The 24,103-nt window shown below is 39.9% G+C and overlaps 1 protein-coding gene across 3 annotated transcripts in view; it reads right to left on the bottom strand.

The window, feature by feature from the left end:
* The window catches only part of LOC134794459 (calmodulin), a 40,200-nt gene that overhangs the window by 6,632 nt on the left and 9,465 nt on the right, over positions 1-24,103 (bottom strand). The window lies entirely within an intron of this gene.

Below are 24,103 nucleotides of genomic sequence, written 5' to 3'. Positions count from 1 at the left end.
ACAAATAGATACGAGGATTTAATTATCCACACTGCCTTTCCCAATATATTTTTGATCCTCCATAATATCTCGCAATATTCCTCTTCGCAATTCAATCGGTTCAGTTCAATTGTTACTTTTTACATTATATTGATTCCGGTAAGTGAATTTCTGCAGTTTTGTATTCTACAAAACCAGTTTCTCGTTTATATCCATGTACATTCTTGCATAAGACCAAAAGGATCGTACCTGGCGTTGATATCAGGGTGAACGCTCCAATCAATGTGCAAAAATAAGTTGGGGTTAAGTTTGGCGCGTCTAATTGTGGGTTAACCTTTGCGAGGTGGACCGCGGGCTATTTATACCGGCCGCGCGATACGAACTTTCGAGAATGCAGCCGCATTCCGGTCACTTGTTCTAGCACCTGGGCCCAGATCATTTGTCAACGCGCTCTTTTAGCCAGATGGTAGGCAATGGTCATTATCATCCGTAAACAAACATTGCATTGCGTGCAATAATAGCAGGGGACACCTACGGATGACATGTGGGCCGGAATATCCATCACCCAGCCGAGTTTGACGCCTTTAGACATTTCCAGGAGACGTCACAGGGATACCTGGATGGATAGGAGGGACGCAGTAGTGGGTCACTAAGTCACTATGGGCTCGTTAATAAATAACACCATTTCTTTGAAACCTATTTACTTCTCTTCTGAAGATCAGTATCAATTGCACAATGAAAACGTTTAGGAAGCTTAATGCATACGCGGAAGCAGAGAACGTGATACTCGATTGTTTTTGCCAAGTTCGTCGCGTCGCCGTCGTCTGTATTAACAAACAATCACGATTTCGGCCTGAGCCTATCATAATTACCTCCCCCTGTCATCTTTATATAGCGGAAGGCTTTATTTCTATATAGCGGAATCATTTCGCATCACCAATTTTAGGGCGATTGACGTTTCAGTTTATGGAAGTCTGCAGTAGGGATGAACCTGAACCAATCCCAGTCAAGTCACTTTATTATTCCGCGCGCGGAAAGAACTATCAATTGAGTTATCGTGTCCGGGTGAAGTTCGTTAGTATTTGCGCTGAACACAATAGGCGATTCCCAGGATATGGCGTTGCCATTTAAGGGTGGTGGGCGGTGGCACAGAATGAGTAATTTCATACAGAATGGCGACGCTCCACTCCGTCTTTATGATAAAAGAAGGTATACAAGCAGACGAATCGCCTGATGGTAAGCAATTACCGTAGCCCATGGACACCTGCAACACCAGAGGGGTTACAATAGTGCGGTGCCGGCCTTTAATATGGGAGTATGCTCTTTTCTTGATGGTTTAAAGGTCGTATCGGTCCAGAAACATCGCGGTTGACATGCCCTAGGGAACCTAGAGGACACACAAATCGACGTGTTTGCAGACATGTCGTGCGCAGTGCGCACTAAAACGATTTCCTTATATACTATAGCGTCTCTACCCTGTAATTAGCGACCCGCCTCGGCTTCTCACGGGTTAACAAATTATACACCTAAACCTTCCTCAAGAATCACTCTATTGGGTGAAAACCGCATGAAAATCCGTTCAGTTTTTTGAGTTTATCGCGAACAAACACACAGACAGACGCGGCGGGGGACTTTGTTTTATATTATAAGGTGTAGTGATATGGTGCTCTTAAGGGTGGTGGGCGAAGGAATGGAGTTGCCTTGAAGTAAGAACGTTTGTTTCTGCATAGTTTCCCACACCTTGGAAACTCCGGGTAGTTATTAATAACAAACACCACATTGTATTGTTAAGCAGAATGTTTATGAAAAACCCGTTTAGTCAAGGACAAGTGCGGTTTTAAGGATACTTGTTTAAGGAATTCCCGCCGGGTGTAGTGAGGATAATGGGATCATAAACGAGTGAACAAACAGGATATAAACAGTTACCGCAAATTATTACATGCTGTGAGTAACATGTCGTTTTCATGTAGTCGAGCTCGTTATGACTCTTTGTAAGGGTATATAATATTGCAAATTAAATGTAATGTTTCAGAAAGTTTAAAATATTCAGAAACTCTTTCTATACCATTCCTAACGTTTGGCTTAAGCAGATACTCGTAAGTACTTCGAAAACTGATGGTGCTGACCTTGATTTTAAGTTGTACGTTTAAGTCATCTTAGGCCATTAACGTAATAAGTTAATAACTAACTCGTGTGTCATTTTGGTAAGTACAGTCAAGTTCATAAACATTTTACAAGCCACCGTTGACCATTTTGTCAGTAAGTATAAAACTTTAAATTTAAAGTCTCGCGTTTTGTACATTGTACACATATTTGGTGATACTATTTGTCAGTGTCTTAGTGGCGTTTAAATATATTTTTGGAACGTTGGCTTCCGCCCCCTAAACATGAAAATGCACTTTATTAAAATGGGTACAGATAATACTAGAATAATCGATTCGATTGACATCGTAGCCGTGTCCACGTCTGTTCATACTAACACTTAACTGATAATAAACTTTATTGCAACGACAAAAGGATCATCAGTGGTCAGTCATCGCTGTACGTACGTAGGTCGAAGTGTGTTTGTAGGCCGCGGACTCGCTTGGCTTCCCTTGGTCGATACTGCGTGAATAACGTCGGCCGGGTGAGGCTTCAATTCTGTACAATCTCATTATTGCACCTTATTTAGATGACGACCGTCTTACTTTCTCTTCTGTTACTATGTGTGTGATGTCTTCTTTACAATGTATTGATAGTCATGGTTTAATCAGTATGTCAAATGTCCTATACAGAATGTTTTTAAAACGATTTACCACGTGATATGCCATTTAACGCCGGTGCAACCGGTTTTCAACAGACTTCTTCATATATTTTTTTTCTCTTTTTACCGCTTAGAACGCGTTTTTGGCGTGGTCCCTTTAGAATCTTCTTATAAGCAGGTTTTACTGTACAGTCAACATCAAACATATCGTGATAGACGACAAGGTGTGTCACGATATATTTGGCCACTTTGGCTGTGTGTAGGTTATAAATAGTTTTCAATCCCACAGATAAATCTATCTAAATATTTTGCTTGTCAAATCAATCTCCATCGTGATATCATCATAAATCTAGCGAGAGTCGATTAAAATGGCAACGAAGCGGTCCGCCGCAATCAAACCGACAATCTAAAAGCAACTCTGTAAACACACGATTTCGGGGAAAGTCGGTTTCGGGATCGATTATTCCCGCCGTATACCTAAGACTCGAAACTATGACACCTCTTTTTTTGCGTCGGGGGTTAAAAAACAGTGAACCATAAGAGAGACCCCATGGCTACATCTCTATGGCTGCTGCTGGCCGCAACATTGGCACAAATGCGCAGCGACACCATTTTTCTAGTCAGTCGCCGACACTCAAAAGACTGGGAGTCTCTCTGAGATTTGAGTTCACTAGGCGTACTCGATGACTGTGTATGCTGGCTTGAAAGCGGCTATCGCTTGCCTACGTCCAAAACGATTAGAATATTACGTACACAGGTATAGAACGTTTACATCCAAAATGACGTAAGACCCTGTGTAATCAGTTTGATCATACGCCGTTACGCCTACGCGCACGTTATCACGGCTATAAGGAGAGATGAACTCACTCTCATTGTCTTGAAAAATACATTATTCAGCAGAGTTTATGCCCTGAGCCAAGTTGTATCAAGCGTTAAGATTTATTGTTAATTACTCATAGATTAATGGTAATGAAAGGAAAATGCGTATTATCAAAACCAGCTTTTAAATTGTACTTACGCGAGTTTTTAAGATGCTCCTTGGGTTTAAATTGTGTTTTGTATATCGGCAGGTAACGTCAAAAATGATTTAACCTTTTACCTTGTGTGTGATGGTCAAAATTGTTCTCGCAAAAATGCAAAAAGACGAGTCAAGATTCGGTCAGGAGGACCGACAAGAGGGGCTGTTTAGCTGGATGTTTGGTTTAAATCAAACCCAAAAAGTATACTGAAAGTACAATGTTTTATGCTATATATTCAGGGCAACATGAAACAATAGTCTCCGCTTCAGCAAGCACGTAATGTAAACGGCTATGGTATACATAAGCTACGTGTATTTTGCACATAATGTGGTACTGGTATACAAGGCCGCAATGACTCAACATAACGTCAGCGCACACTCCTTATAAGACTGGCAATTAGATGAGCGAATACCAGATTAAAACGCCACCTATATAACTATTAATTATTGTAAGATGCCAGAATAATGAATCTTAATTATTGATTTAAAAATATAACAATAGATTTGGCTAGAGCGAACGGAACATCACGTCTAAAGGTGATCGTTCGCGTTATGCGCCGAATTTACGACTGAAAAACATCAAAGCAAGCTCCAGCAATGGAGATAAGACCGCTCAAGTCTCCATGTTGTAAGAATAAACACATCAAATTAAGTAGACGGTGCTCCGACAAGCGATTACGAGTACACGAGTCTGGTCCACGCGATCGCGACTGGCGCTACGCCAAAAGGAATATGCAAATTCATTTGCAATCTGCGATTCCAGACGCTGCGCTTTGCTCGGTGTCAACAATGTTTATCGCGGATTATCTCCAAACTTCTATGCAAATCTTGCCAACTTGGAGAATGTTCCCTTTATTTAACGGTACATTCGCTTCAATTAGAATGAATTCCGTCCGAACGCTCCCTCGAATTACGAATCAATGCGATTAGTATGCGTCGGTTGTCGCCAAAGCCCCGGTCCAAATAGTCTGTTGGAGTAATTTGGTCCGTGATTCAGTTTCTCAAAGGGCACTCTGGGAGCAATTAGGACAAACAATGGGTCAGCTATCTAGGCGAGCTCACGGGGGGCGATGCGACAATCCGATGGCCCGATAAATAGCTTGGCGGCCGGCCAAATCCTAACCATTAACACTACAGTTTGCCCGCTGACGGCTACACTTGGTGCAACTGATGTTAATGTGTTATGTGAAATTACTGCGGACGCTTCAATGGGTTCGAAGGCTTCGTTTCAGTGTGCTAGTTGATTACCGCATTGCGGTTTTGCGTCGCCACAACGTCTATTTCAATGATCGCTTCTGGTTACATTGAACACGAGCGAGGAATGTTACTCCAAGTTTCACGTTGTCGCTTTTATTTTATCCGTTCATTCGCCCGCCATCTTGACTGATTTATACCATCGTAGTCGACATGAACCAGAAGCGCTTACAAAATTCCTCAGCCCTACACAATTAGCGAATAAATACGTATTTTTTTATTTCATTTTCTTTCATCAGGCAACTAATACCCATCGAGACAATTATAATAAACCAAGCGTTAGGTTGCGTTGTTCTGATCCTGTGTCCATCATTAGATCAGCCAAGTTACATAGGTATGTTTGTGAAGTTTCCGCTTAATCGAATAATGGGAAGTAGGTCTAATTTGTATAAGCATTGTAAGTAAAATAAAAGCTTGTAAAATAATTAAAGTCAACTACAAACAGGATAGTGTAACAGTATAACAAATAAGGTAAATGATTGTAGAAGGAAACTAATAGCCTGTTGACTAGCTGGCACTAATTGGACCTGAAAAATAGCGGAGGCATGAAGCCACTAGGAAAACGAATGGCCAGAGGAAATGACGGCATCGGGGCGCGAATAACAATGCCGATGAGAGGTCAACCCTTGATGCATTGCCTCCATAAAGCCGGAGCAAATTGACTGAGGTTCTTTATGAGAGGCGAAAGGCTATTACTCTGGAATTGTGCTTCCACGGCTTTCATGGTGGAGATAGTATAGTACGGAAAACGTTTTAGTGTCTGTCTGGATATGCAGCAATGTCAAAAGTTTCTTAGGACAGGCAACAGCACAATACATTGCCATTTTGAACTATGCGTTACTGCGTCGCTAATCGAACTGAAATTCTGTCAATCCGGCGTTGCATGGCCAAACTTTATGAAATACTGTTACTCATTTATGATGGGTGTTCCTTTAACCTTTCATATGCGTGTGACGGTCAAAAATCGTCAGTTCAAATCTCGATTGTGTCGTAAAGAGCACAAAAAAATGTTCTCGAAAAAAAGAAAGATGACTAAAAAAGTTTCCAGGCTCCTTATCATACACAGACATGAGATTAACCTTGAAACTCTTGAAAGTTGGATAAATGTCAAAGGAAATAGTTCAGGTTTTAAAAATGCGTGGCCTGGCTTGAGAGAGCGCCTCGCGGTCCGAGTCGACGGCGATCGATCGCGAGTTGCTTGACCGACAACCTATTTCCATTGTGATCCCGGATTAGAAGCATAAACACTATAAACAGGCGCATGCGTTGCTGTTCGCGTCACACGAGTCTGTCAAACTGATCTACGGCAGTCGGCCTATAGTATGAAAGGAATTGAAAGGTATCCAAGCTGGTTATATGTCAACATCTTCAAACATTTAGCGTCTTATGTGAATCAATTTCAGACATCAACAAGCAAATCGTCTAAATTGTAGTCTTCAATATGTTGCAAGGCCGGATATGCTCATTTGATAGTATTTGCCTAAATATTCGTATTTTATCTCTTGAATACGTCCACAAATAAAAACCTAGCTAGTCCGATGCGCCCTAGATCGATAACAGTTTCTATTATAACGAACCCGTTAACTTTCTAAGTGAAAAGGTAGAAAATTGTAAACTCGGTCAACCTGCTACGAGTGTCGATCGATATGTTCCCGACTTGAGTAATGGGGGTCGATTCAGGTCAATCAAGTCAGAGTAGATCGCTCCGACTCGGCGCAGTCAGCCTAATTGGCGTAGGTACTGGTGCACACCTGTGGGCTATTTGCATTTTTATGCAGGCGATTGAGCTATGAATGGAGCTGTGTGTCGTATTAGCATGGTTAATCGGAGTAGATTTAAATAGGGTTTAAAGTGTTGTTCAGGTTATAGCAAAACCGCGTTGGGTGTGCAAATCGGTTTACTGAAGTTGGCGTTAATGAAGAAAACATTACGTTTATCATTGAGTGAGTGATGTCTTGATATATTGGCATATAAATTAGCCGTTTGACAGATTTCGACGAGCACAGATATACTTAGACTCCAATTGGATAACTTCACGTTGGCATTGGTGGACTGACCTCTAGCAATATAAAAAAATAGGTATTATTTACGCTGGAATATGTTTGCGTAGCAACTAGCAAGTTTGACAACCTTCTTTAGGACGACAGTTGCGTGAAATTAACAAATCTAACAACTAAGGTACTACGAGTAGGGTTGCCAGATGGTCGGGATTTGGCGGGATTCTCCCGATTTTTAGCAGGTGTTCCCGATTCCCGACAAAGTGTAAACTGTCCCGAAAAACAGCTTCACGTTATAAAACAATAATTTCAAGTTCTGAACCTGTCGTCGAGAGAGCGAGCTGACGTAGTGCCAATAATGTAAAATATCGTTGTTTTTAATACAATTACTTTAATTTGAATGTATTTTTTTCCCGACATAAGTCCCAAAATCCCGAAAAATTTATATTGTTTCCCGATAATAGCGCCTTTCGATCTGGCAACCCTAACTACGAGCCCCGATGCAAATTATTTCGTCTAGTTCCACGCAACAATTTTGTTTATTTTAATAAATTTTACACATGAACATAAAATGACCCAGTAATGGGTACCATAATAGTAATGTTTAATGTAGTTTATTTTGTTCGTTAATAAAATTGCATGAGACTTTACTTGCTGAAAAAACGCACTTTTTAAAAACGTTGTCCAAATCTTATTGTCCTCTCCTACACAGCACTGCTGCATGCATGGGCTCGAAACAAAATTGTCAGTACATTAGCAGAGCCCTGTTGCTTTCCCTAGTAATAGCCCTTTTCACATATGTTGTAATCCTACCCGTCAATAAAAAAATAAAAAATCGTTATTTTTTTTCTTTCAGTACAAACGGTATTTCTTGTATTTGGATTTAGTTATTGCAGAGTATTACCATATAAAATTAAATTACATTAGTATAAGCCTCAAATATTAGTATTTTTTAAACTAAAACATTATTTTTGAACAAACGCGAGAACCTCAAAAAATGGTCTCACTAGACGAAAACATGTGCATCGGGGCTCGTAATAGTGCTCGACATGCTAATGCCCAATAGATGACTGCTGTCGCCTCTATTGACAATGACTTAAGTTTCAAGATGACATGTACTGGGACCGCGTCGAGCACCAGTACCACCACTACTATACTATACTTTATTAGTTTATTACACTAGTATACTATATTACTTATTATTATTTATGTATTTTATTTACTTTTGGTCATTTTGGTTAGGTTAAGTATTATTGTGCATTTCGTAAGTTTGTCTATCTAATTTGAAGTCTCCCTCATCTACTCGAAGATTAGCTGGAAGAGATCCCTTACAGGGATAAGTTCGCCTTTGTACCTTTATTTCTGTAAACATTATGTAAACCTGTGTTGTGTACAATAAAGTGATTACTACTACTACTACAAATATTTACATTCAGTTTAATTCATTCAGAAGGCTTTAAAAGCTAATACCTACTTTGCCTTAAAGTCAATCAACTTATATTAACGTACTAGACGTTAGCGAGCTCAGGTGAACATTGAAAAATCGAAACGGATTTCAGAATTCTCCCTAACGTCAACCCCACGTTTTCAAGTTTACATTCCCGCTCAGAAATCCAATGCTTGGGCGAGAGGATTACCTAGAGCACGGCTGCAGGTGTATATTCCCATTTGTTCCACAAGTCACGAAAGACCAGTGTAACGTGACCCCGAAAAACCTATGCTGGAACGAACCTTTATACTGGTTTGTATCTCGGTAAGCCTCTGGAAGCGCCTCACGCTCTCGAGAGGGCTCAAGCCACGTGCCAGTATTGATCGCCTGCCCCTCCCTGCTATCCACGAATCCTTGTTTCCCGAGTCGCGGTCTCGTGCTTTATCACCTCGTTAAGAGTTATCTTCGTTGAGACAGCTCTTTACTAAGCTCATAATTACGTCAAGCGTTTTTATTTTAGCTACGTTTTATTACACGTCTCCAGTGAACAGAGTTGAGCTGTTCAATCAACAGATTCGTAGGCGTCGTTTAAGCGTAATTTGTGTTTGAGATTATGGACAGCAGATTCTTTCCTACATGTCATTAGCGGCGAAGGTCATGGGATTTATTAGGTGTTTAAGCCGAAGAGCCCGGTCAGCTGTCGATGCCGGTTTAACGTCCCCCGGGATCCACAAATAGCGCCGGCCCGCGCATCGCGAGTGAACGACTTCTTATCGCGCGCAGTGACATCACCGCAAGAACCTTGCCAACTAGGGAGCAGGGACTTGTAGAAAAAAGATACATTCGCGGAAGCGGTTTGTCGCAGTAAATTTCGGATAAAGTTACCCCGTCGGGTCTGGCCCCATTCCGCAGCTAACATCCAGGAATCTCAGCTGCGCAGAGCGGTTCAGCGTTCGCGTAAAACTGCACTCGAAACGCCATAAAACGCTGCAGGGGTCAATGAAACTTGCCTGCAACTGGGCCTCTGCGGAAATCGGTCAGTGGGAGTCGGACGCCAACGCGAAATTCGAAAAATCATTGGTTGTTAACGCGACCAAAATAAATAGTGTGACGTCGCCGGTTGTGTGAAAGTCAAACTGACTTTGGCGACATTGCACAGGCGCTTTCTAGGCGAGATCATTTGTCACGTTCCGGCGACAGAAGACGTCCGCCTGATGGTCATCTGGGGAGAACCTACCGCAAGAATCTAAAATGTAAATATTTGTGACGTTTTCTATGAAAAGGGACCTTATTGTCGATGGCGCTTACGCCATTATTAACGATGCTCCGATATAAATACAATGCCGCGCACCGCAGTGCGGCGTAAGCGCCATCGACAATAAGGACCCTTTTCATAGATAATGCCCCATTTATCTGCATCTCATTCACTCTTACCAAAAAGAATAAAGATATATATAAGAATAGAATAGAAAAAAGGTATGGTACTTATCGCTTGCCCCATCACTATTCTCTCTTCCCGCCTGACGATTGTAGTAGCGACGAGGGTTAGCGCGCCACGTCCGGTGCAATAAGACCCCCGTTCGCAACGGCTACACGCATAGCACCGTGGTAATGGAAGCAGCTCATCTTATACTGGACGAGTAGCGTGGCATGTGCATTTTTGTTCGCTAACCGTCAATGAGTAAAAATTATTGCATTGCTTTTATATTGCGTAAATTAATCCATAAGAAATAAAGTGTCATGCTATAAGTGAACTTACTACTAATAAGTTCATACCTTTATATTATAGTTAGTTTCTTTTAAATACTTATTCCATGTTAAACAAATATATCCAAAAATGTATGTTATAAACTTTTATAGGTGTTTAGCCTGAGAAAGTAATTTTGTGTATCCGTGATTTGTAAGTGCTTGGTTTAATGTACAGCATATTACTTTGTATATTGTATATATATTTTAAAATAAAGAACATATAAAAACAAAACAAAAAAACAACCAAAAAGAATAGATAGTATAGAGGGGTCCTGTCATTGTAAATTTTGTAGTCACTGTAAATTTACTGCCATCTATCGACACACGACTAAAACTCAAAATGAAAACGTATAAAGTTATCAAAAAATGTATATATGATTTTATTATTTTTATATCATTTTGATCCATGTTCATTCACTGATATCTATGTGTTAAAATTGTTAAATATGAAACGGTGTCGTCACGCCATCTAGCCGAGGATAGGCTAAAGGTGTGTGCGCCACCTATTCGAGAATGACTTTTACTGGAATTCCGAGGCACGTTTTTTCCTTAGACTTTATTCGTCTTATACGAAGTTACATATGTCTTTGCTCTTACATAATGATACCTAGAGGCAAACAGACGAATTTTACAAAAGTTTACAAATCCGATAACGTGGCAATGTTTTATTAAATAAATTGTGGGCGCGAGTTGAGTAATCTCCGGGAACATTAAATAATTACAAGCCGTTGATTACCAGTGGAAGTTTGCCCGGGGTAATATTTATCGTTCAATATTAACTCATCGAAGCGTTACCGTAAGTATTCGTCGGAACGAAGTTACAGCGAGAAAGCAATTTGTCAGCTTGAACGAATCTCCGCAATAGCAATTTAGATTTACCTGTTTAATTAAACTCTATTCGTAGACGCTTTACGACTCGACAGAAAGAACTATAGTCGAGTTAAAATCCCGCTGCAAGTAAAAAAGAGACAGGACGCCGCCTGGCACAAGTAGGTGTGACAGAGAGCAAACTACGTATTCGCGAGCAGCGAGTGTTTGACTCAACTATAGACGCAATTACCGCGGTTTTCGCTGAATCTACGGATACAGGACTAGAGTAATTGAGCGTTTGGTCTTGGATCTAGTTCGGTGTTGGAGTCGGTGAGGTGAAACTGGTTTTCTTCCTACATTTATCAAGGCCGATGTTCTAGGTAAATTAGTCTGATCTGCTTGAGTTTTCTTGTCTACTACAGCTTCCTGTGGAGGTTTTTATTCTTTCTCTTAAAACTTCAGTTAGGACTTGGGTAGGCAATCTTTCTGCAAATGGTTTTTCCAGGTCCTAAATAACGCTATTTTAATTCTTTGTAATATTTCAATAAACCGAAACGAAAAAGTTCCATATTTCTTCTCAAATATCCAAGTTCAGATTGTGACAACTGAAAACCGGAGCCAAAAGCAACGAAATCGGGGACTACCAATGGGAACTAAATTCCATAGATCTCGTCCCTCGTTGATGCATACTTCTCGTAACTCCAGTACCAGTCATTTAAGTTGTCCCGGTCATAATACACGTCTCATATAAAAAAGTATTAGGTAATACATGGGTAATACTCATGTTTTTCAGCGTAGCAGAAGATTACTTGAATTTCGACATTTAACCCTTTACCTACGGGTGTCAACCAGAGTTGCCAGTAAGGCAACACCGCTGCAGTACGGGTGTCAACTATAGTTGATCGAAGTAATGGTCGTGTTCAACATTTTTTTAAAACAAAACGAGACCTTGTGGCTTGGTAATAGCGGTCACATTATGCACTGTGATTAGTATAGATACAAAGAAAAAAATATCATAATATTTCGGTAGATGGCTCTGACATTAACATAATTTTAAAATTACCGCTTTTTTGCTGGCAACTGGAGTTGACACCCGTACTGCAGAGGTGCTAATAATTGAATTCAATATGGCGGACAATAGTGTTGTTTTCAAATTTCATCGACTTGTTGTCGATATGAGAGTATGGCGGGGGAGTGTTTGGAGTGTTATTTTTAGTGTTTTTTTACCGTTTTTGGTTAAAATATTGGAATTTAACATGTTATAAAATCATTATTAGGTACCATTGCACCTAATAATAATTTCACCAATAGCCAAGACTTGTTGGAGCTACTGAAAACCACCGAAGTCTTCAGTAGTGCCATCCACATGGAGTTTGGTGTCGATAAATGTGCGGTTATGCATGTACAGCGGGGGAGGGTTGTAAATTCAACAAATTTACAACTTTCTGAGACAATGTCTTTCAGATCTATCTCTGAATCAGAAACCTATAAATACCTTGGTATGTCACAGTCGTTGGGTATTGAGGACGAGGGTATTAGACGGTCGGTGAAGGAGCGCTTTTTCAGTCGGCTCACAAAAGTCCTTAACAGTCTTTTGTCAGGAGGCAACAAAGTGCGCGCCTTCAACGCCTGGGTAATGCCCCTACTCACATACTCCTTTGGCATACTAAGGTGGACTCAGACCGAGCTGGACGCCCTGGATCGGAGGGTCCGATCACTGCTCACCGCACATCGCATGCTACACCCACGCTCGTCAGTTATGAGATTGTACATCCCACGGAAGTGTGGAGGCCGAGGCTTCCTAAACGCCAAGGATCTCCACAACCACGAGGTGTACAATCTCAGGAACTATTTCCTTAACAACGAGTGTGGGATGCATCGTGATGTGGTGGCAGTAAATAGGAACCTCACGCCGCTTTCCTTGGCAAACGAGAACTGGCGCAAACCTGTGGTACTAAGTACTGCGGATCGCAAGGCGGCATGGGAGAGTAAGGTGCTACACGGGCGGTTCTACAAGGCCCTCACGGGACCCGATGTGGACCTGCTCGCGTCGGTGAACTGGTTACGATTCGGGGACCTCTTCGGAGAAACCGAGGGTTTTGCCTGTGCAATTGCGGACGAAGTGATGATGACGAACAACTATCGGAAATATATCCTGAAGGACGGTACGGTCGACATCTGTCGGGCATGCCGCCGTCCCGGAGAGTCACTCAGGCATATCATTTCCGGTTGCTCTCATCTTGCTAACGGCGAGTACTTGCACAGACATAATCTCGTAGCCAGGATTATTCACCAGCAACTTGCTCTTCTATATGACCTTGTGGACCGCGAAGTACCGTACTACAAGTACTTACCTGCGCCTGTTCTCGAGAATGGTCGTGCCACGCTCTATTGGGATCGATCTATCATCACTGACAGGACTATTGTAGCCAATAAGCCTGATATTGTGATAATAGATCGATCGCAACGTCGGGCCGTGCTCGTTGACATCACCATCCCCCATGATGAGAATCTCGTGAAGGCCGAGAAGGACAAGTCCAGTAAGTACCTAGACTTGGCTCACGAGATAACCGCCATGTGGGATGTTGATTCGACGATCATTGTCCCGATAGTCGTTTCAGTAAACGGTCTAATAGCGAAGAGTCTCGACCAACACCTTGAGAGACTCTCGCTAGGTGGTTGGATCAAGGGTCAGATGCAGAAGGCGGTGATCTTGGACACGGCGCGGATAGTCCGCCGGTTCCTCTCTCTGCAGCCCTGACCACCGGTAGCTTGGGCCTTGCCCCGCTGCTGGCGGCACCCTAGGTTAGGTTTTTTATAATGTGTTTATATAATTTTTTATGGTTTTGTAAGTGTTTTTATATTTTACTTTTATATTCATATTATAAAATAACCTAACTTAAGATGAGAAATGAATAAAGAATTATTTCACCACAATCATAACTAGTTAAATTTCAGTTTTACATTTACTAGGTTATCGATATATCGACAAATGCGTCGATAATTAGACGCACATCACTATTTTCCATAAGTGGCAAATTGTTTTAGTGCAACGTTTTTTGTGATTGATATTTATGCATTATTTTCATAATTATCGTTATTTAAGTGTTTATTTGTGTTAAGTATATTATAAACTAATGTTCTTAAACGAGACCTTTTTATTTTACAATCGTATTTTCACTGATTTTTAGAGATACCTGAAGGTCATCACACGAACACCACGCCTGTTTCATAACGCTGAAAAGCCGCACATTGCTTGTTAAGCAAGTAAACATTGGCGCTAAGTGCTGTCGTTACTTACCGTCCCAGAAATGTACAGGAAATTGTCAGTGGAAGGTGTAAATTGTATGGAGAAAAACGATGAAAAGATACCCTCATCTAAAGCATTTTTTCACGCAATCGTTCAGGCGCGCTCGGCTTGCGATTGGTACCAGCAGTAATAATCATCATCTTATCAGACTTAGCAACCACATGATGCGGCACTTCAAACGTGTTTTATACTCAATGAGTTCGATTGTCATTTTTGAACTGTCAGTCCGGATTAACCTCTTGTCTGTAAATGATAAGGATCCTAACTGAATTTTAAGTCATTTTTTTGTATTTTTATTTTCAAGGTATTTTTTTTGCTAGCTTCATACAGCACAACCGATTTTTTACTGCCACAAACATGAAAGGTCAAGAAAATTCTTACTAATATAAAAGCGAAAAAGTCCTACGTACTCCTAAGTACCTCTACACGCTTACACGCTTCGCGACTGCACGCCCAACTGCATCGCCAGTGTGCGGTTCCCATACAAGTTGCAGTCAGTATGTATCGGTCCTTAAATGATTTAGATTATTTTAGATGACAATGAAGAGTCTGGGCGCAAACTTTTTATTACGGAAAACATTATTCTACGAAATGTCGGGCAAACCTACGTAAGATATATAATACATTTTATTGTGTATGTCTCAAATAAAGAAGACATGTAATGTTTGGGTTGGAAAAATAGATTGAACATTGCTGACAATTTATCCAATACGATTTATTACAAGCACTTAACAACACAACACTCATCAGTTGCGTAGGCGTCTGTTGCAGTTGGCAACCGGCTGTATCCTCCAGACAATGTCTACGAGAATGAATAAACACAACAGAATAAATAAATAGCAAATCAGCAATATTTTGACAACCCTGTCACAGCGACAAGTATGACATTTAGCCTAAAGGGGCCCACTGATTAACAGTCCGCCGGACGGTATCGGCCTGTCAGTTAGAACAAAATTTTGACAGTTTCGAACAACTGACAGGCCGATACCGTCCGGCGGACTATTAATCAGTGGGCCCCATAACTAGTGTCTACTGTTTAACTGAGCCGATAGGTAAGTTATTATGGTCAGCTACAGACCGGACTCCGGACTTATTGTAGTACATAACATACAGTGGGCGAATTCGCATAAAGACCGTCTAAGGCTGCCTGATGAGATGAGGCGCAGATGAGAGGAGGAGTCTTATCTTATCTTTTTATCTTATTGTTTTCGGGGGCCCTTGCACACTTCGACCCATAGGGATTTTTGAGCAATTACCCCCTGTATAGAAAAGATCCGTCAACTTCTCAAGAGCTTTTCCCACCATATCCATGTGCCGGGTGATGGAGCTCATGGGTAGCGTTTTGAAGTCCTTTGGTTCCAGATAGCCTGCTCCAAAGTCCTTCATTCTTTGTCTGGAGAGGGAGCGGGATGCGGGAGTCAACGGCTTACTTGTAATTGGTTGTAATGTAATGTAGATGTCATGCAACTGGTTGATTCCCGCACGTCTCTCATCTCTGCCTCAGTGAAAAGGCAGCCTAACAATACGAGCACATACGAAGCATGTTAATGCTCGAAAGCTTTCTACTTATTATTCATTGCTTCCCCGTCAAGCCGCATTTGTTCATCCTTTCTGCAACTGACGCTTTGCAGTTTGCAAGCAATTTTGAACCATATTCCCTGGACAATAAGATTCAAAACTAATAACCTGCAACTGTAGAAGAAATGTATACCTTATTTCAAAGCAATAAGGTGTTTTTAAACTAGAGTTTCGTGGAATAACACGCTACTGTGTGATGTGGTTGACATTAACGAGTTAATGATATATTATTATGTAAAGCGGGCTTGTTCTGAATACGCACAAGATATGGACGTGATTAGGCTCTAGAAATGAAAATTACCATGAAAAATTGGCTTCACAGAGGTTACGTCTAGAACGAATCTTTTGAACGAACGAAACTTTTTGGTTTTTATATTTTGTGAGTAGGTATATGTTTTTGCATTTGAACTACATACTAAAATTACGGTCAACTTTTTTTCTATTTTAATTTACATGGGTTCATCTAGGTCTAGACTATTTCGTGTGTGTGTGTGTTTATTTTATTATACGAAAGATATTTTCCCAAGTTGAAACGCTCGGGCCACAATATTGCATTGTTTCCACTGCATTTTACACGTCGTGCGTAGCATTGTGAGGATGTTAACACCGTCCCAGTTGCCAACTTGCCACATAGTAAATATTAACGCAGAAAACATTACCAACAGGGACCAAGATAATGGATTTGCAGTGCTTAAGCAAAATGTTCCACGGCGGACATGAAATAAAAACAAACAGGTAAAACCGGTGAAAAGCTTTAAAGATTGGATTGGATAAAAGCTTCAAAATAAATAATGAATTATTATGGGACAGTCTCGCTCGCAGACATCGATCTAGCCCCACAGTCAGCTCAGTAAGGCTTGTCATGTGTGTACCAGACCACGATATAATATCATGATATGTATAGATAAAATACTTAAATACATAGATAACATCCACAATTCAGGAATAAATATCTGTGATGATATGATGAACTGAACACATCCGGGACCTCCTGCTTCGTAGGCAGGGTCACTACCGACTAGGCTATAAAAGCTAAATAAAAATAAGTTTATATGACATGATCTGTTACGTACTAATATCATAACACATTATGTCAGGAACATAGGTACGGGTTGAAACCTAACCGTAATAAGCCGTGACATGTGTCAACTACGTACCTACGCCAGTTAATAACTTGTCACAATTAATTATGTCCGCTGGTGTTATGTGCATCGACAGTTGTAATTGTCTTTTTAATTAGTCACACCAACGTCTATATGTGACGTCCCACGGTCAAAGGTACCTTATGGCGGGTATGGAGTTATGCATACCCCAGTAATCTACAATAAATAAGCTATCGATAACACAAAAGATCAACCTTCTAGGTTGCGTAGTTACAGAGATATGATTTTTTGAAAATAATGTTGTGAAATGAGCAACTTTACGATAGAGAAGTTTTAAGTTTAGCCGCCTAAAAAACTATGTTCCTGAAGTAAGTTACATAGTTGACTACAAATAATAATACCTTGTATATCTGAGATTAAAAAAATATTGCGACTTGTTCTGTAATGCAAATATAAACTTTTGATATCGACTGATTTATGTGTATACTAACCAATCTCTTGAAAATAAAGTTATATTTCATTTTCACGATTGATTGCAATGAGCTCTCAAGATTTAAATTTTATCTATTAGAAAACGACACTGACAGACAGTTTAAGCAAAAAACAATACCGATTTAGAGGTGAAAATGTATTTTCTGACTTTTTCATATAAAATCACAAAATTGAATATTTTTACTTTTAATGTGACACACAATCAATTTTTCTGAGCACATATGAAAGAAATTCTGTCATTCAAATGAAATAAATCCTAAAACCCCAACTAAATACTATATTTAACCCCTTATGCCACTTTAAACTTACATAACAATAACAGTATTTGCTCCATACATTTACGAAAAGGTACCTTATGGAAATAAATCTAATAATACATCACTACAAAATATCAATCATATTACAGTTTATCTTTTATGAATAGAAAATATTAATTTACATTAAACTGCCCCAAATTTAATTAGTTCTTCGTCATAATAATCTTAAAAAAGACCAATAATTTGTATGTAATGAAAAGGTACCTTGTGATTAAGTTACATGATGAGGCATGATGATGATGGAACAGTTAGGATAAACTAATAATATTTTGGGGTTAAGATGGTATAAATCGTCTATTTCTTATCAATAATATATTTCGGTTGCTATTGAAGATAAGCGGCATTGAGGTTCAATGACCTCAGATATTCCATAAGGTAATGCGTCGGGTATTGTCATTTTTCAGCAAACCAATGGCTGATTTACTGCATGCGACCAAACCAAATGAAGATTATTCTAGTTAAGAAAGACTTGACGAGAGTAACTTTGGTATAATAGCAGGCTACTTGGATTTGTGATGTCGGTCGATGTACGGTTATAATATTTGCGAGGCCCCCCAACCAGAACTGAAATTATCAAATTAGTTTTGCAGAATGCTAATACAGTTCTCTACCAACCTTCTTTTCCCGTATTGACTAGTTTTTTTGGGAATTTTCAATCTTTTTTCCATAAGGTACCTTTTCTACTAAACTCTGAGACGACATTACTAAGCTTATAACTAACTTATAACAAAAATAAAAACAGGTAAACAAACGTTACGCATTAAGGTTTCAGATCACACAATAAAAAAAAATTCAGCATTTTTTCACCTCTTTACAAAACATTTCATATCTCCGAAACTAGAAACCCTCATAAGGTACCTTTTCCCGTGGAACGTCACATATTTAGATGTGATGTGCATACAGAAAGTACAGAGACGATCACGGTTAATGTGACATAGGTACGTCAAACGGAATGATAACTGAAGTTATATCTCATATTACTCATATACAGTGTTGTTAGGCACTCGAGTCTTTTGAGTTTGAATTTACTCGTTTTTACGAGACTGCGCTAAAAAGACTTCCGAGTCTATTAAGTCCCGAGTCGAGCCATTGATAGTCTTTTTTAAGCGCAACTCAAAAGGCTCGGGTCTATTACAAGGTGCAAGGAACTCGAGTTTCGAAAGAGTGAGAAACTGAAAATTCAGTATCGTTTGAAAATTTGCGTAAAAGGACTCGGTATCATTTCTTTTCAGTGTAGTTAAGAGAGAGCAGACAGATCATTTAAAACGAAACTGGCACGAATATGTGCCTGTCGACATTCACGTCTTTACTCATATAAATTGTGGCATGACAGACTGGCACATAATTTGTTTTCCCAATTGCTTTATTGTATTATATTTTATTCATTTCTAAATGTCAAGGGCAAAGGACGAAGAATTTCAGCCAGGTCATTAATAATTAAATTTTATTTTTGTAAATAACATGCGCAGTAGGTTCAGTCGACGTCAGATATATGTTTACATTTTTCGCCTTATTACAAAGGAGTAAGGTGCAAAAGTGTAAACATATCTTTGACGTCGACTGTACCATCGTCCACACTGTTAACTGACAGTTCGTAAACCTTATTACAATGGGCATAAAGTCCACCGATGGACAGTTAAGAGAAGTGTTGTTTGTGTCAGTTATCCTGGTAAGCTTGATGGGCTCTATTAGTCCAAATACAATCACTAATGAGTTTTAAATTGCAGCTACTATTTTGTTTACTACTGAATATTACGCCATACCACCGAACTAGGAAAAAATTAGTATTGATAACAATAACGCAAGCGGAGATTTTATTCGCGTTTTAAGAATACGCTACTACACGATATGCGTATGCAACATGGCATTAGGCCGGAGCTAGTGATCCCAAGAACTCGAGCCTTTTAGCTCTTTTTTTAGGGCTCGCCTCTTCTCTTGACGCCTAAAAGGCTATTTAGCACTTTAGCTCCCGAGCCTAGTTCTACTTAAGAGCCTAGACTCTTGGGGCTTAATAAGGTTATTATTAAATAGAACTAGGCTCGGGGGCGAGAGCTAAATAGGCTTGTTTTAGGGGCTTAATAAGGTTATTAGCCCCAAGAGTCTAGGCTCTTAAATAGAACTAGGCTCGGGGGCTAAAGAGCTAAATAGGCTTTTAGCCTTTTAGGCGTCAAGAGATGAGGCGAGCCCTAAAAAAAGAGCTCCAAAGGCTCGAGTCTTTTGGATCACTAGCCGGAGCCCCACTGCTACGCACGCTATGTACACGACCCACGTTCCTATACAAAATTTCGTGGGCTTGCCCACGGTTTGTATTAAAACGTGGGCCGTGGATGTAGCGTGCGCAGCAGTGGGGCTCCGGCCTTAGACGTGCGCGCTGACACCGGTGGTAATCTATCGATTTATAAGTCAGACGTCACATTGCTTAGTGCTGACTTCCATAGCGTACCTACTCCCTGCTATTAGTAGGTGCCTAAGTAGCCCTCTACCTATATACTAGGTTTTCAGGTGTAATGTTTACAAAATACAACATATGTGCTATTTTTACCGACATTCATAAAGGATATTAACAAGTAAATAGTTATTTAATGTCGTATTCAATTTTCAAAACCCTTTACTGGTATGTAGGGTAACGGCACATCTCGTTAGCATGCGTTGTTATACTTTTGTTCTAGTTTTTAATTTTATTTAATAGGGAATATTAGACAAAGCTCTGCGTAGGTGGCACCACTACCACATACAGTAAACAAACCTCATTGACATCATGACATCATACACGGCATCATGCGTCACTAGGTCAATCACATGGCCTACCGTGAAACACGACAATCGAAAGTTCGGTTTCTGCCACTCTATCACCTTTGCTTATTTGATCGATAGAGAGGCAGATAAAGATATTTCGATTTTCGCGTTTCGCGGTAGGCCACCTGTAAAAAAACCGCCTTGGTGCATCAATGTCATAGTGAAAACTTGTCAAAAAACTGTTTAAGGCCTAGTATGTATAAGTTACTCTATGGTTTACTAAGCAAATTAGTGCTGCACTCTGGCGGCAGAACATTGCAGTAATTCACACTTCATAATCAGTCAAACACGGGGCACCTTTCGTCCCAACAATGTACATATGGCTAAATATTTACAGCAGTGCCGAGCCGCCTGATAAGGCGTATCACGGTGCGCCGGCTTACTACGGCAAACTACGATATCAGTTCCTGCATTAATAATATTTACTGTGGCGAAGCGTGTTGATGGCGGATTTTTTCCTGTTTGTGACCGAGACTTTAACACAAAATAAAAAGTTTGGAAAAATAAGATGATTCAGCATTAAGAATGTAACCAAATGTAAAAATGTACCTATTTCTAGTCAAGCTTTTTATTGTACCAACTCACACTAATCTAACTAATAAAAGTAGCCCAAAAGGTTAGGTTTTCGTGTTGTGTGTACATATTGACTTCGGAAAACTGCAAGGTGTACCCAAAAACAAGTGAACTATCAAAAACGAGTGAATTGAATTTATAAGCTGCGTAATTATAAAATACTCAAATTAAATTTACGAATTGGCAAAAAAACAAAAATTGACGACCGAATCCTGATTTTGTCACAATTTTGTAATGAAATGCCAAATTGGGGCAACCGAATTGTCATTTTATCTAGGAATATGGTTCGTAAGTATGCTCGTTTGCTGTCTTGATATAAAAATACATCAGCAGCTACAGTAATATGATATCTCTCATGACAATAATCCCTAACTAGGTATTAAAACTAGTGCGTAGTATATTTTATTACATTGTGTATCAAACATTAAGTACGAGTATCACGTAGGTTCAACAGCACGGTTTAAGTCTTCTTTGTTTAGCTGCCGAATCAATATTTGTATAGTGTCACGTGATTTTAGTCACATACAAGTGTCACCTACACTACACGCGTGTCGATTTTATGTTTTTAACACATTCAGGGCCAAGAACCCGACTATCGGGTACACTGTTCGTAGCGACTAAGCGCTCCATACGGCGAAACCGTGGTTACGCGCTACAAGCGTAACCCGTAGCACTTAGTGGCAATGAATGTGTTAAGTAGCGACCCGCCCCGGCTTCGCACGGGTAAACCTAAACAAATTCTACACCTAAACCTTCCTCAAGGATCACTCTATTGATAGGTGAAAACCGCATGAAAATCCGTTTAGTAGTTTTTGAGTGTATCGCAAACATACAAACAGACAGACGCGGCGAGGGACTTTGTTTTATAAGGTGTAGTGCTATAACAAAATGTAAATGACAACTACAATCTTCATAACAATAAGGAAACATATCGGCACTACTTTGAAAAAAACTTGTGTTCTTATTTTGTCAGTCAAAAGAAAACCGGGCAAGTGCGAGTCGGACTCGCGCACGAAGGGTTCCGTACCATAATGCAAAAAACGGCAAAAAAACGGTGACCCATCCAAGTACTGACCCCGCCCGACGTTGCTTAACTTCGCTCAATAATCACGTTTGTTGTATGGGAGCCCCACTTAAATCTTTATTTTATTCTGTTTTTAGTATTTGTTGTTATAGCGGCAACAGAAATACATCATCTGTGAAAATTTCAACTGTCTAGCTATCACGGTTCGTGAGATACAGCCTGGTGACAGACGGACGGACGGACGGACAGCGGAGTTTTAGTAAAAGGGTCCCGTTTTACCCTTTGGGTACGGAACCCTAAAAAATGTGGTATCCATGTATGGGAATGTATACAGAGTTACTTACTGCCTTTCAACTTTGAGTAGCAGCAGTGTGGAAATACGAGATTTTTTCAAAGTAGTGCCGATATTTTCCGACTATGCGTAGTCGATTTCTTTGGAATAAAACCACCTTCTCTTTTTAAAGTCCGGGAAATAAGTAGCTAAATGTCAACCAGGATGCACAATGGTGTCGATTTGCGGAAAATTACCAGTATAACTAACTAACCAGGGTATTACTAATAGATTGACTGCTCATTCGTAAGAACTGATGAATAATTCGATGGTACGGTGTAATAAAAGACGCAAGAAGAGCGCATAAACACAAGCGATGTGACATCCGACTTACAATTGCGAACTTTGCAAACTGCTTGTGCAGTCTGGTGTAATCGGCCGTTATTGAAAACTAGTTTAGCGTTATTCTTCAAAATGTTTGCTCCCTAACAAATAGGAATAATAAGACAACGACAAAACACGATTTCCAAAGCAAAAAAGCTCCTAATGCTTAAGAAAAAGGTCAATTATTCTTTGGCCTATATTTTTCTCATGGTTTAAGAAACGCAGATGCAAAATCGTTGGACCCTTGAGAAGGAGATCATTCGATATTCGCAGGGAACTAAACAAAGGAACAGCTCTTTAGGGACCCAAGACGGTTTGCCGCCATTTTTGACGTTCAAAACAATTGTTTGGGTCAGAAATGTAATAGTAATTACAAGGAATTTATTCATGACGTCCACCTTCGTAATTTAAAGTTTGAAATTATCAAGAAAATTATACTGCTTAAGATAATTATCGGACAGTTATCATAGTTTTTATAAAGATATAATAATGACGGTTTGATTGGCCAATTTACTACCCAATCATCCAACTTCAAATACCAATATTTTGGGGGCTAACCTAGTTACTTAGTTTAATTCTTTGCCAACCGGGTGATAAGTGGCAGACGTATAATTGTCAAGTTGCAGGCATTAGCAATTATCGTGTTGATACGAGTAAGCAATCTTGCGATCGAGGACGCCTACCGAATACTTTAGTCACGGGTATTAACACCTCTAATAGCTAATCTTAACAGAAAACTGCCCGTAAAAAGTAATAAGGTAGTGTTTTTACGTTCAAAGCCATAAAAATAAGTTTACATTCCTATGAGTCGTAACCATGACTAAAATTCAATGGCAAAACGAATGTGACGCGTCCTTTGAGTTCCATAATCCATAACATCCGCTCAATTTTAACTATTTGACATATTTGATAGGTGTTTGTGGTATGCAAGTTAAGTAAATAAATAAATAAATAAATAAATAAATATTATAGGACATTTTTACACAAATTGACTAAGCCCCACGGTAAGCTCAAGAAGGCTTGTGTTGTGGGTACTCAGACAACGATATATATAATATATAAATACTTAAATACATAGAAAACAACCATGACTCAGGAACAAATATCTGTATCATCATACAAATAAATGCCCTTACCAGGATTCGAACCCGGGACCATCGGCTTCATAGGCAGGGTCACTACCCACTAGGCCAGACCGGTCAGTAAAGAAAGCAAAACATCATTTTGCAACATGATAGGAATTTTTATTTTACATTAAATCGATTAAGCACTTGTC

The sequence above is a fragment of the Cydia splendana genome, chromosome 10 (genome assembly GCF_910591565.1).
Source record: "Cydia splendana chromosome 10, ilCydSple1.2, whole genome shotgun sequence".
Lineage (NCBI taxonomy): Eukaryota > Metazoa > Arthropoda > Insecta > Lepidoptera > Tortricidae > Cydia > Cydia splendana.
The sequence above is the reverse complement of the archived record's forward strand: the minus strand, read 5'-3'. Positions and strand labels throughout refer to the sequence as shown.